Source organism: Lepus europaeus, chromosome 5 (assembly GCF_033115175.1).
Source record: "Lepus europaeus isolate LE1 chromosome 5, mLepTim1.pri, whole genome shotgun sequence".
Taxonomy (NCBI): Eukaryota; Metazoa; Chordata; class Mammalia; order Lagomorpha; family Leporidae; genus Lepus; species Lepus europaeus.
Window position 1 is genome coordinate 146,372,891 of NC_084831.1, and position 12,996 is coordinate 146,385,886.

At 46.4% G+C, this 12,996-nt stretch overlaps 2 pseudogenes; one reads left to right on the plus strand and one right to left on the minus strand.

The window, feature by feature from the left end:
- Positions 1-306: 306 nt before the first annotated feature.
- Positions 307-3,636, minus strand: LOC133759309 (phospholipase DDHD1-like; annotated as a pseudogene).
- Positions 3,637-3,750: 114 nt separating this feature from the next.
- LOC133759310 (nucleoporin SEH1-like) lies at positions 3,751-12,725 on the plus strand (annotated as a pseudogene).
- Positions 12,726-12,996: the final 271 nt, after the last annotated feature.

The window sequence follows — 12,996 nt, forward strand, 5'->3', positions numbered from 1 at the left end:
ACTTTCATAGAAATCTAAACAATGATACCACTTGTAATCTTTACATAGAATACACTAGACCTTGGACATTTTAGATTTCTAACAGATTTTGGTTAATACATTAGATTCAATCCATCAATATGCCTTCATGTTTGGGCAAAGTCAGATTGTGATCTATGACGTTCACATGCAGTTGACCCAAACTTTCTTGTTTTCCAGGTTTTGTGTGATCACTCTGCAGGAGGTTCTGTCAGATTCATAATCGAAATTATGCAAACTATAAATAAGTTCTTTAGGACGGGAAACATTTAAAAAAATAAAGTGCTTTTAAATTCAAATATTTCTTGCTCCTAAATAAAACTGAAACAACTCAGCCCTGAAATCTCCTTATCTTGACACACACCATTTGAACAGAAAAAAAAAATCAGTTTTGGGCCATGAATGTCCTTCAAGAGTTCAGATTGGATCTAAACTGGGTTTTGCATCATTGTTTTGCTCATGTTTGTACATGAAGGTTAAGAGAAAGAGAGCAACATCCAGGGACGACCAGTAGGCAGTATTCGACGTGACAGCTGACCAGTAGCGGCTCTCGATGAGGCCTTCTCTGAGCTCAAAATCAATCCTGTGATCCAACTCCAATGCAGAATCCAGAAAGCCAGGGCTGCTCTGTGGCAGGGTCTATGTTGCCACAGTGGTTGTAGACGGTGAGGCAGCTGACTTCTTCTCGTCTTCCATGGAGTCCTTTGAAGTCTCAGATGCTTGCGATGCATATGAACATCCAAATCTTGAGAAGAGCATTCTGCCAAGTCCCTTTCCAATGCTAGCAGCCCCTAATATGCTTGCTTTGCCTATGTTCGTTATAGATTCTCCAAAGTGTCATTGGAAAAGACTGGTGAGGTCACAGGGCTTGAGATGGCCTTCATTCTCTGAAACTGAGGTAGATTCTTTGGCTTGGTTGAGAAAGCTTGGCTCCACGTGCTCGTAAGGTAGAGGGTTTGAAGTATTGTACCAGTGGATCTGGACAGGTGAAATGCTGCTGTAGTGTTTTAGTATTAATGGTTCTAATCGATAAGCCACTGGATCTGTAGGATGAAAGATATTTAGTAACCGGTTACAAATCTCTCTAGGCAGAATATGGTCTTGACTTCCATGTCTCCTGGGCAGATGCCACGCAATGCCAAAAAAACTGCTAGTGGGGATCCCATGCATAAGAAATTCTCAACCTTACATTTTAAGGCAGTTGTTTGTGATACAGATGATGGCTTCAGTCCATGTAGCCATTCTTCTATTTCCCTCAGCTGTCGTTTTGTTATATACAGTTCATCAAGATTTCTTTCTTCATAGCTCATCATCGCTCATCAGGCAGCTCTTCTTCCTTCTGCAGCAACTGTTCATAAAGCCGAACTGGATTCCAGCCATCATTGTATCGTGATTACACAGCCCAAGGAACGTGACACTATGGAGACTTTACCCCTTTGTCTTCAAAGTCTGGATTCCGAGAACAGAAAAGGGAATATAATTGATTCAGCTCTTGCTGAAGGCCTTTAACCAGTTCATCTCTATAAAGCGGGCTGGTGTAACACATTATGTCCATGGTGCTCGACCCTCGTACTTTGTCAGGGGTAATGGAATCAACAGTGTCTCCATCAAGAGTAAGTTTTGACCGCCACTCAACAGGCAGAAATTCCATATGTGTTGCATGATTGGAAAAATGCCTTTCTTCTATTTTTCTTGCAGCCTTTCTCATCATGGCTGTGTTTTTGATGATTCTTCCTTGGTCCATTTTCTGCCCAATGCCATGTACAACAAACACAATATGGGTGGTCTTATCTTGCAACATGGCTTCTTCTAGGTAACCTCTACGAAGTCTGGTCCCGCTACTTGATGCTTTAGAAAATCCCAGTTTTTGGGTAACTGTTCTTGCGATTTTAGATGTTGTTGCATCACTGTAAAGATACACTTCATCCACACTGTGCCAGTCCACATGGTTTCGACTCAACTTAAAACTATGAATAGCATCTCTTCCGTCTAAGGATGTTGACACTTCAATATCAACATTTTCCTCCATCTGCCGACCCTTAAAACAACTGAGATGCTCCTGCTCAATTAAGTTACTTTCTTCTTCTTCTAGAGGCAGCCACGTACCATCAATAAACCACTGTCCACGCATCACTGGTATTTTATCAGCCTGGTTCCAATACACGGGGTAGCACTCTCTTTGGACCACGTCCACCTCCTAGAGGCTGCCCCGCAAGCACACCGGCTCCATGGGCACCAGCTCCTGCATCGCCGGCTCCTGCCTCGCAGCACTCTGGCAGAAGCCGCCCCAGGCGCGGTCCTCGTCGTCTTCCTCTCCGGAGCTGGAGGCTGGGCCGCACACTTGGTCGCCGTCCGGGGCCCCGGTGGCCTGCTGCAGGGTCCGGAGGCGAGCTCGATGCGGAGCGAGTCGTAGCCGGTGAAAGGCTTCCAGGTCTTCTTGTCCTCCCTGCAGAACCGGCGCACCTCCTCCGGGCCCAGCTCCGTCACCACCTCGTAGCGATGCCGGGCTGCAGGGCCGCCGGGCCGCGCGTGCTTCCTCTCCCAGGACCCGCCGCCCCCGCCCCGAGTTCGCGGGCCCAGCGGCGGCGGCGGAGGCGACGGGTGCAGGGAGGAGGCGGCGCCGCTCTCGCCCTCGCTGAAGTAGCGCAGCGACAGCCCGACTCGGCCGAGCTGAAGTCCTAGTTCTCGTCCCGGAGACAGGGGTCCGGCGCCAGGCGGGGGTCGTGGTCGTCGGGGCTCGGCAGCAAGTGCAGCCCGGGCTCCCCGCGCAGCAGCGTCAGGGGCAGTTGCCGTCGCCCGGGTCCCCGCAGGGCAGGTGCTCCTGGCAGCAGACGCTGCCGCCGCCCGCCGGCCCCGGGTCGGAGCCCAGGTCCCAGGCGCTGCCGCCCTGGCCTTTCTGCTTGGGCTCCGCGGGGAGCAGCTGCCGCGTTCGGCGGCCCGCCCCTTTGTGGTGATTTAATTCTTTTGAAGACTTTTTTCCTTAAAAAAAAAAAAAAAACAAAAAAAAAAACAGACTATTTCTGAAAGAAAACTGAAAACGAAAATAAAGATCATTGGGGCCGCAACTGTGGCTCACTTGCTTACTCCTCCGCCGGCATCCCATGTGGGCTCCGGGTTCTAGTCCCAGTTGATCTTCTGCCAGCCCAGATCTCTTCTGTGGTCAGGGAGGGCAGTGGAGGATGCCCCAAGTACTTCGGCCCCTGCACACGCATGGGAGACCAGGAGGAAGCACCTGGCTCCTGGCTTCGCATCGGCGCAGCTCCAGCCATAGCGCACATTTATAACTCTACCTGTCAAGTAAATAATGAAAATGAAAAAAAAAAGAAAGAAAAAAAAGAAAAATCATTCATTCACATTGCTGATTTAAAAAAAAAAAGATGAACTGTTAGTTACATTTTGGAGTTGTCACATTTGTGGAATTGCGCTGATTAATAGAAGGCAACTGGGGCTTCGAGACCCATCACTGAAGGAGGCGCTAGGCCAGCGATGCCATTGGTGACTTCTCTGCATCTGACACTGAGAGGAGCTGCCGGTCTGCACCTGCCTAGGCTCACAGCCGCTGACTGGCAGAGTCGGAAGGGCGCAGGTGGGGACTCTACATTCTGGCGTCCTGTTCATTGGCTCTGTGACCTCAGGCACCTTGGCTGACCTCTCTGGGCCTTGGTTTCCTCCTAAGCAAAATGAGGACAATCTAGCTCACAGGGCTGCAGTGAGGATGAAACCAAGGGGGACATGCGTGATACCGTGTTTGTAGCAGTTCCACAAAGAACTGTTACAAAGAAGCACCCCTCTTCCTGCTTCCCTCAGAGCCTGCCTGGGTAGAATTTCTCTTCTCTCAGGATCTCCCAAACAGGAAGAGCAACACATAAACAGAAATACTGCACACCATAGCACTGAGGGCTGGTCGCTCTTGTGCAGATTGTCAGTTATGCCAAAAGCCTTGAAGAAGGTGCACTGCCAAGTAAGGAAACAGCCCTCAGTACTGCAGAATTCTCTAGGACACATCTGTCCTTGAATGCACTAACAGAAACTCTGCTCTCTGTTAAACATAACCACGTGCAGAACCAGTCACAGGGCCAAGTTCATTCACCTTGTGTCGGTACAGGATCTTTGACAGCTGTTTGAATTGTTATCAAGCTGAATTTCTGTATATGTGTTGAAGACTGTTGAATTAAACATTTTTTAACTTGAGACTGATTCACTGAAATAAGTCACTGTAAAGAAAGTAAAATAATTTTTGGTGTTAGAACCATATGGTTTATGGGGCCAGTGCTGTGACGCAGGGGGCTAAGTCTCCTCCTGTGGCACTGGCATCCCATATGGACATCAGTTCATGTCCCAGATGCCCCTCTTCCAATTCAGCTTTCTGCTATGGCCTGGGAGGACAGTAGAAGAGGGCCCAAGACCTTGGGCCCCTGCACCCAGATGGGAGACCCGGAGGAAGCTCCTGGCTCCTGGCTTCATAATGGCTCAGCTCTGGCTGAGCTCTCATTTGGGGAGTGAACCAGGGGAAGGATGACCTCTCTCTGTGTCTGTAACTTTGCCTCTCAAATAAATAAATAAATAAAATCTTTTCTTTTTAAGAAAAAAAAAAAGCACAGTGACAGCCAACTGCAGACTCATCAGAGGCCCTTCCAATCCAGCATGGGTGGGAGATAGGAAATAAAGGTGAAATTCTAGATCATTGCTTTGGAAAAGAGAATACTTTATGCAATCAATTCACAAAAGAAACTTACATTTGAATATTCAATTCTGTTATAAAAACACTGCTATCCATGTGAATTGTTATTATATTTGCAAAAATCACCATCTTAGCCTCAGGAAAGCAAGCTAATAGTTTCTCAAGTCATTTACAAAGCCTTAAAGTCCAGGTCATTTGAGTAACCAGGAAGAATAGGGTCAGATAGGGACCATTTTAATTGTGTGCCCAGAGAATTGTTGGATATTTACGTTGTGCATATCTCATATCTTACATTATACCCTGTAATTATGAGAGGCCTTAGCTAGAGGTCTTCACTATTTTTTTAAATCATTTACATTAGTCAGTAGTATCTCAAGTAGATATAATCTCCTATAAACTGAGTTTAATTTCCTGAGCAAAGATGTACATGTGTGCATGGCCGGCGCCGTGGCTCAATAGGCTAATCCTCCTCCTTGCGGCGCCGGCACACCGGGTTCTAGTCCCGGTCGGGGCGCCGGATTCTGTCCCGGTTGCCCCTCTTCCAGCCCAGCTCTCTGCTGTGACCCGGGAGTGCAATGGAGGATGGCCCAAGTGCATGAGCCCTGCACCCCATGGGAGACCAGGATAAGCACCTGGCTCCTGCCTTTGGATCAGCGCGGTGCGCCGGCCACAGCACGCCAGCCATGGCGGCCATTGCAGGGTGAACCAACAGCAAAAGGAAGACCTTTCTCTCTGTCTCTCTCACTGTCCACTCTGCCTGTCAAAAAAAAAAAAAAAAGATGTACATGTGTGCATCTGTGTGTCTGTGTGTGTATCTTATATTTCTATGTGTCTTTGTGTCTGTGTGTCTGATATTGTTAAGAAGTCAGTAATAGGCAAAGATACTGAGAATCCTGTTCTCACTGAGTATCTACAAATTCTTTCTGATCTGCCTCCACTGAAGCCAGGAATCTCTCGTTTGAGCATTTGACGCTCAAAAACCATTACTATGCCAATCAGGAAAACTGATATGAAGAACAAGCCTCTCAATGAAACAGGGCACAAACCCCCAAAGATTGCTTCCTTCTGAGATGCTCAATATCAATCTTTTCTCACCACGTGTTCACAGACTCCCAGCCTCTAAGTCAGGTGTTTTGTAGTTCAGGGATATGGCTCAGGTGTCATGACATGCCATAAAAGTGAGACTAGGAGGTGAGTTGTGCAGGAAGCTAGGAAGAAAGCCTGCAGCTCATGGAAGCTCCCTTAACCAGGTCTGCTTCTCCTGAGTGCCTGTCTCTCTAGACACCTGTGATGTATCTAACCATGGAGAAGGAAGGCATTGTACCCTCATCTCTGTCAGCATTGATCCATAGACTCCTGATGTGTGGTGGAGCTGTCCATCTCAACTGTATTCTGTAGACCTATAGGTGACTATGTCAGTGCCTTACAGGGTAGTAGTAGTTTTTCCCATGTGAAAGAGGCATTATCATAAATTCTAGAGCAACAGGCATAAGAACACATTAATCTGAGGGTCACTGAACAATCACTCCACACTTTTAAGGATGTTTTCATAGAGGCAGGGACTTGGCCCAAGCCTGTGCCATGATTCAGAAGCATGTTGATCACCGCATTAATAATACATCATCCTTACATCAAAAGAGTTGTTTTCTACCCAACAGATCAGCCTATCCCACATTCTTCTCTCTGATGACTGTGGTGGTCTGGAGATAGCTATGTTAAGGGAAGGTAGATCATGTTTATAACAGGCTAGTGATTGACTTCATTGATAGTTGACAAATGTGATTTGTTTAAGGAAACTCATTGAAGTGGGGAGATCCTAAGACTAGCTATCATCAGAAAGAAGCTGTCTAAGCACACAAGCAGAGCAAGGTTCTGCACTTAGAGGATAGTCAGAAAGCCACCTGTGGCTAATTTCAACTTTAAGGTCTGAGTTCTTGAAGCCAGTGACCAAGTCCTCAGGTCCTGTGACAGATGGCCACCCTGGCTGACAGACTGGAGAAGGTGGCTCTAAAAGCTGCCTCCAAATCTAGGACTAACCAATTCTGTAAACGAGAGGGATGGCACAGGTTAGACAGATGAGCTAAAATAAATAAATAAATAAATAAAGACGAGAGATTCCCAGGATGAGTTAATGGTGAGAGGAGTCCCTCTCACAGATCAGGCAAAGGGACAATGTATTAAGACTGAAATTAATTCTGGGCCCAGCACTGTGGCGTAGAGGGTAAAGCTGCTGCCTGCAGTGCTGGCATCCCATATGGGCACCGGTTCAAGACTAGGCTGCTCCACTTCCAATCCAGCTCTCTGCTATTCCCTGGGAAAGCAGTGGAGGATGGCTCAAGTCCTTGGGCTCCTGCACCCACATGGGAGACCTGGAAGAAGCTCCTGGCTCCTGGCTGTGGAATGACCCAGCTCCAGCCTTTGCAGTCAATTGCGGAGTGAACAAGTAGATGGAAGATCTCTCTCTCTCTCTCTCTCTCTCTCTCTCTCTGTGTGTGTGTGTGTGTGTGTAACCTGTCTCTCCTTCTCTCTGTGTGTGTGTAACCCTGACTTTCAAATAAATAAATAAATCTTTAAAAAAGAAAAGACTGAAATTCTTTAGGTCCAAACCAACTTTTCCAACAGAAACCAAATCAAGTAAAATCTTGCTCTAAATATCATGTATTGGGAGACAAAATTATGTAGAGTGGAAGAAAGGGACTCTGATCATCCTGGACAAATTGTGAGTTAATACAAGAAAAACGATCAAAACGTCTAGCAATTCAGATGGTGAAAATTATAATACAGTATAGTTACCTACATTTTAAATTACTCAGTTCAGCTATAAAATAGGATTTGATACCTGTTAGAATGAACAAATAAAAATTGTATTACTGTATTGCTGTTAACAACATATACTCCCAATTGGCCGCAATGGCCAGCGTTCCGCCAATTTGAAGCCAGGAGCCAGGAGCATCTTCTGGGTCTCTCATGTGGGTGCTAGAGCTTAAGGAGTTGGGCCATCTTCTACTGCTTTCCTAGGCCATAGCAGAGAGCTGGATTGGAAGTGGAGCAGCCAGGACTTAAATCAGCCCTCTGATATGGGATGCTGTCAATCCAAGAGGTGACTTAACCCACTGTGCCACATGCCAGCCACCAGCTGTGTCAAATTCTCATGCTATACACTATGCAGAGCCTTCTAAGAAAACAGGCATAGGTTTGTTGTTGTTGTTGCTTTTTTTTTTTTTTTTTTTGGTGGCAGGGGCTTGAGGGGAGGTTATTTGTTTGTTTGTTTTTGCCACTAGTATGCATTCTGTCTTCTGCTGGTAAAATAAATGAGCTTTTCCTTCAAGAGAAGGAGATTTACACATTGGAGAGAGAGGCCTGGGCAGATCCTCCCCTCACAGCCTTCAGAGGAAACCAACCCTGGCAACACATTAAGTGCAGACTTGTAGCCTGCAAGACTGTGAGAGAAAACAGCAAGTTCATGGTATTTCCTTCCTTCCTTCCTTCCCTCCTTCCTTCCCTCCTTTCTTTCTTTCTTTCTTTCTTTCTTTCTTTCTCTCTCTCTCTCTCTCTCTCTTTCTTTCTTTCTTTCTTTTTTATAGGCAGAGCTGGACAGTGAGAGAGAGAGAGAGAGAAAGAGAGAGAGAGAGAGAAAGGTCTTCCTTTTCTGTTGGTTCACCCCCCAAAATGGCCACTATGGCTGGCCCTGCGCTGATCAGAAGCCAGGAGCCAGGTGCCTCCTCCTGGTCTCCCATGTGGGTGCAGGGCCCAAGCACTTGGGACATCCTTTACTGCCTTCCCGGGCCATGGTAGAGAGCTGGACTGGAAGAGGAGCAACTGGGACAGAACCTGGCACCCCAACCAGGACTAGAACCCAGGGTGCCGGCGCCGCAGGTGGAGGATTCGCCAAGTGAGCCACGGCACTGGCCTTCATGGTATTTTCTTACAGCAGCCATGTCTAACCAATACCTGAGTTCTTGCTAGATGCACATTCTAGCTTGGGATTCTGCAGCACGAACCATCTCCCAGGGCTGCCGATACTGTGGGTTCTCACACCTCACTTTGACTTGGAAGAGTCTGGTGGGTCCTTACCAACCATGTGGGAGACCGGATGGAATTTCTGGCTCCTGGTTTCCATCCAGCCCTGCCCCAAGTGTTGCAAGCATTTGAGGAATGAACCAGTGGATGTAAGGTTGGTTTATCTCTCTCTCTCTGTCAGTCTTTGCCTCCCTCTGTTACTCTGACTTTCAAGTAAATAAACAAATTTGTTTTAAAAAATTTAAAAATCAGGTTGGAAATGAACAGAGAAAATTTTTTTTAAAAATCTAAAGGATATGGCTTTTAAAATGTTTATTATTTTAAAGGCAGCAGACAGAGAGAAATAGAGAGAGAGACAGAGATTCATTGGTTCACTCCCTAAGTCCCACAACCCCCAAGGCTGGACTGGGCTGAAGCCAGGAGCACTGAACTTAATCCAGGTCTCCCACACGCTGGCAGGGACTCAAGTACCTGAGCCTCCCAGGGCCTCAGCAGAAAGCCAGAAGCAGAAGCAGGCCCAGGACTTGAACCCAGATACCCTGATATGGGATGTGGGCATCTCAAGCCGTATCTTAACTCCTTGCCAAACATGTGCTTCTAAATAGACTTCTTACTGATGAGAAAATAAGATGACCTCCGCAGTTGATAAATTAATGTTTGTAAATATACATGAGGAAACAAACATAGGCAGAATATCCTTGTGTTCCTAATTATACAACTCTAAATAAAAGCTTAGAAAAGCAAAATATAGCTAGAAAAGTTCAATTCAAATTAAGTTTAATTTTAGATTGTGTTTCCTTGAAATTAAAACTTATATGTCTTGCCTATTACAGGAAAGCTTTTTCTTTAAAAAAAAAAAGTTCACTAGACTATATTGCTTATGTACTATGTGACTGCTTGAATCTCCCAGCCCTAGTATTGAATTTAAAATATCATTTAAATATCTATTAGTACACTATACCTAATTTGGTGTAACATGTAACATGTATTAGATTCCCCTCCATTTGACATTTATCATTTATTTAATCTACCCATGCTTTTTTCATTATTTACTGAAATGGCAATAGTAATAGGTTGTCATCCTGTATGGACATACATTAATTATTATTATTTTTAATACACTTTTCATATTCCATGTAACATAATTCCAACACATAAATTAAACTTTATTTTGATTTAAGAGGCAGAGCTCCCACCACTGACTCACTGTCCAAAGGCCTGCAATGGCCTGGGCTGCTGGCCAGAACTAGGTGACCCGTGTTGATGGGAGGAACCCAGCCACCTGAGTCGTCACCATTTCCTTCCAGCAGGGTTGGCTGGAGTGGAAACCTGGAGTCAGGAGCCACACATGGGCATCAAACCAAGGCAAATCCAGACATCACAATCAGCGTCTTCACAATGAGGACAGATGCCTGCCCCCTAATTTTAGAATACTACATAAAAGTAGGAACACAAAATTTTAAAATATTATCAAATCAAATAAAGCAGCATATTAAATGAACAGTATACCACAGCTAAGATCAGTTTACTTTAAGAAGGTAAGGATGGCCCAACATTAGATATCTTTTTTTAAAATTAATTAGTTTAGGGGCCAATGCTGTGGCATAGTGGGTAAAGCCACCACCTGCAGTGCCAGCATCCAATATGGGTGCCAGTTCAAGACCCGGCGGCTCCACTTCCAATCCAGCTCTCTGCTATGGCCTATGAAAGCAATAGAAGATAACTCAAGTCCTTGGGCCCCTGTACCCATGTGGGAGATCTGGAAGAAGCTTCTGGCTTCTGGCTCCTGGCTCCTGGCTTTGGATCAGCGCAGCTCTGGCTGTTGCGGTCAATTGGAGAGTGAACCAGTGGATGGAAGACCTCGCTGTCACTCTGCCTCTCCTTCTCTCTCTGTGTAACTCTGATTTTCAAATAAATCAATAAATCTAAAAAAAAAGAACTCCATACAGCATATGACCTTTAAAAAATTAATTAATTAACTAATTAGTCTCTTTGGCAGAGACAGAGAGGGAGAGAGCTCTTCCATTCCCTGGTTCACTCCCCCAGATGCCTGCTACAGCCTGGACTGGGCTGAGGCTGAAGCTGGGAGCCTGGAATTCCACCCAGATCTCCCATGTGGGTGGCAGGAATACAATTTCTTGAGCCACCAGCACTGCCTCCCAGGGTCTGCATTAGGGAGCTGTAGTCTGGAGCTGGTATCTGGCATGGGATGTGGGTGTCTTAACCGCTAGGCTAAGCTCTCACACCAGGTATAGACAGTTTAACGAAGGAAAACAAAATGATCCTAGCAACTCAGTCCTGAGCAAGCACGCGTTAAAACGTAGCGGACTGCACGCGCCCTGCCCATTCGGGCGGCGGGGTCTCTGCGGGCTGCGGGTCGCCCGCCACAGCCCTCCTCGGAGGCGGGAGGGGCGCACGGAAGAGGCGCGAGCGGGCAGCAGCCAGGTTTGTGGCGCACAGCACCGTGGCGGACTGCAAGGATCTCGTCCGTGATGTCTCTTTCAACTTCCAAGGCCGGCAGATGGCGACTTGCTCCAGCGACCAGAGCGTCAAGGTCTGGGATAAAAGTGAAAGTGGGGCTTGGCATTGTACTGCTAGTTGGAAGACACACAGTGGATCTGTATGGCGTGTGACCTGGGCCCATCCTGAGTTTGGACAGGTTTTGGCTTCCTGTTCTTCTTTTTTTTTTTTTTAATAATTTTTTTTTGTTTTTCTTATAATATTTAATTAGTTTTTAACAGAGTCACTATGTTTTCTTGTTTTTCCATGCAGAGTTGAACAGTGAGAGAGAGAGAGAGAGAGAAGAGAGAGAGTTATAGACAGCGAGAGAGAGACAGAGAGAAAGGCCTTCCTTCCGTTGGTTCAGTCCCCTAATGGCCGCTATGGCCAGCGCTACGCTGATCCAGAGCCAGGAGCCAGGTGCTTCCTCCTGGTCTCCCATGCGGGTGCAGGGACCCCAGCACTTGGGCCATCCTCCGCTGCCCTCCCAGGCCACAGCAGAGAGCTGGACTGGATGAGGAGCAACCGGGACTAGAACCCAGGGTACCGGAACCGCAGGCGGAGGATTAGCCTAGTGAGCCATGGTGCCGGCCCGGCTTCCTGTTCTTTTAACCAAACAGCTGCTGTGTGGGAGGAAATAGTAGGAGAGTCAAATGGTAAACTGCGAGGACAGAGTCCCTGGGTTAAGGGAACAACTCTAGTGCATAGCAGGACATCGTTACTGATGTGAAAGTTGCTCCCAAGCATATGGGTCTTACGTTGTTAACTTGTTCAGCAGATGGTATAGTGAGGATATACGAGGCCCCAGATGTCATGAATCTTAGCCAGTGGTGCCTGCAGCATGAGACCTCATGTAAGCTAAGCTGTAGCTGTATTTCTTGGAACCCTTCAAGCTCTCGTGCTTTCTCCCAGGAGAGCTGTAGGGAGTGACGACGGTAGTCCCAATGCAGTGGCCAAAGTTCAGATTTTTGAATATAATGAAAACACCAGGAAATATGCAAAAGCTGAAACTCTTATGACAGTCACTGATCCTGTTCATGATATTGCATTTGCTCCAATCTTGGGAAGATCTTTCCATATTCTAGCAATAGCAACCAAAGATGTGAGGACTTTTACACTAAAACCTGTGAGGAAAGAACTTACTTCATCTGGTGGACCAACAAAATTGAAATCCATATAGTGGCTCAGTTTGATAATCACAATTCTCAGGTCTGGAGAGTGAGCTGGATTATAACAGGCACAGTGCTAGCATCTTCAGGAGATGATGGCTGTGTAGGATTGCGGAAAGCCAATTACATGGACAATTGGAAGTGCACTGGTAGTTTGAAAGGTAATGGGAGCCCAGTCAGTGGGAGTTCTCAGCAGGGAAATGTACATCCTTCCCTAGGTTCAGATATCCCAAATCTTCAGAATTCATTAAGTGGATCTTCTGCTGGCAGAAAGCACAGCTGAGTACGAGCTAACTGGAGTGACTTTGCTGTTTTGCGGCTTGTTGTATGCACACAGGAATGGAAAGCAAACTCCTTTTCCCCTTCCCCAGAGCCTCTGACCTCTCCCAAGATACACCAGCAGCCTGCTTGCTACTAAACACAGTCCAAAAGGCCTTTAAAATGCAGTGGATATCAATTTGTTTGCACTAGTCAGTTTATTGACACTACCTGAAACTTTTGAGACATAAATGGAGAGGCTTTTGTTGAGACATTGTCAGCAAAACAATTTTTTGAAATGTTCTTGAAACTAACTTGGCTTAAAAATTAGAAGAATCCTTACTATCCTTC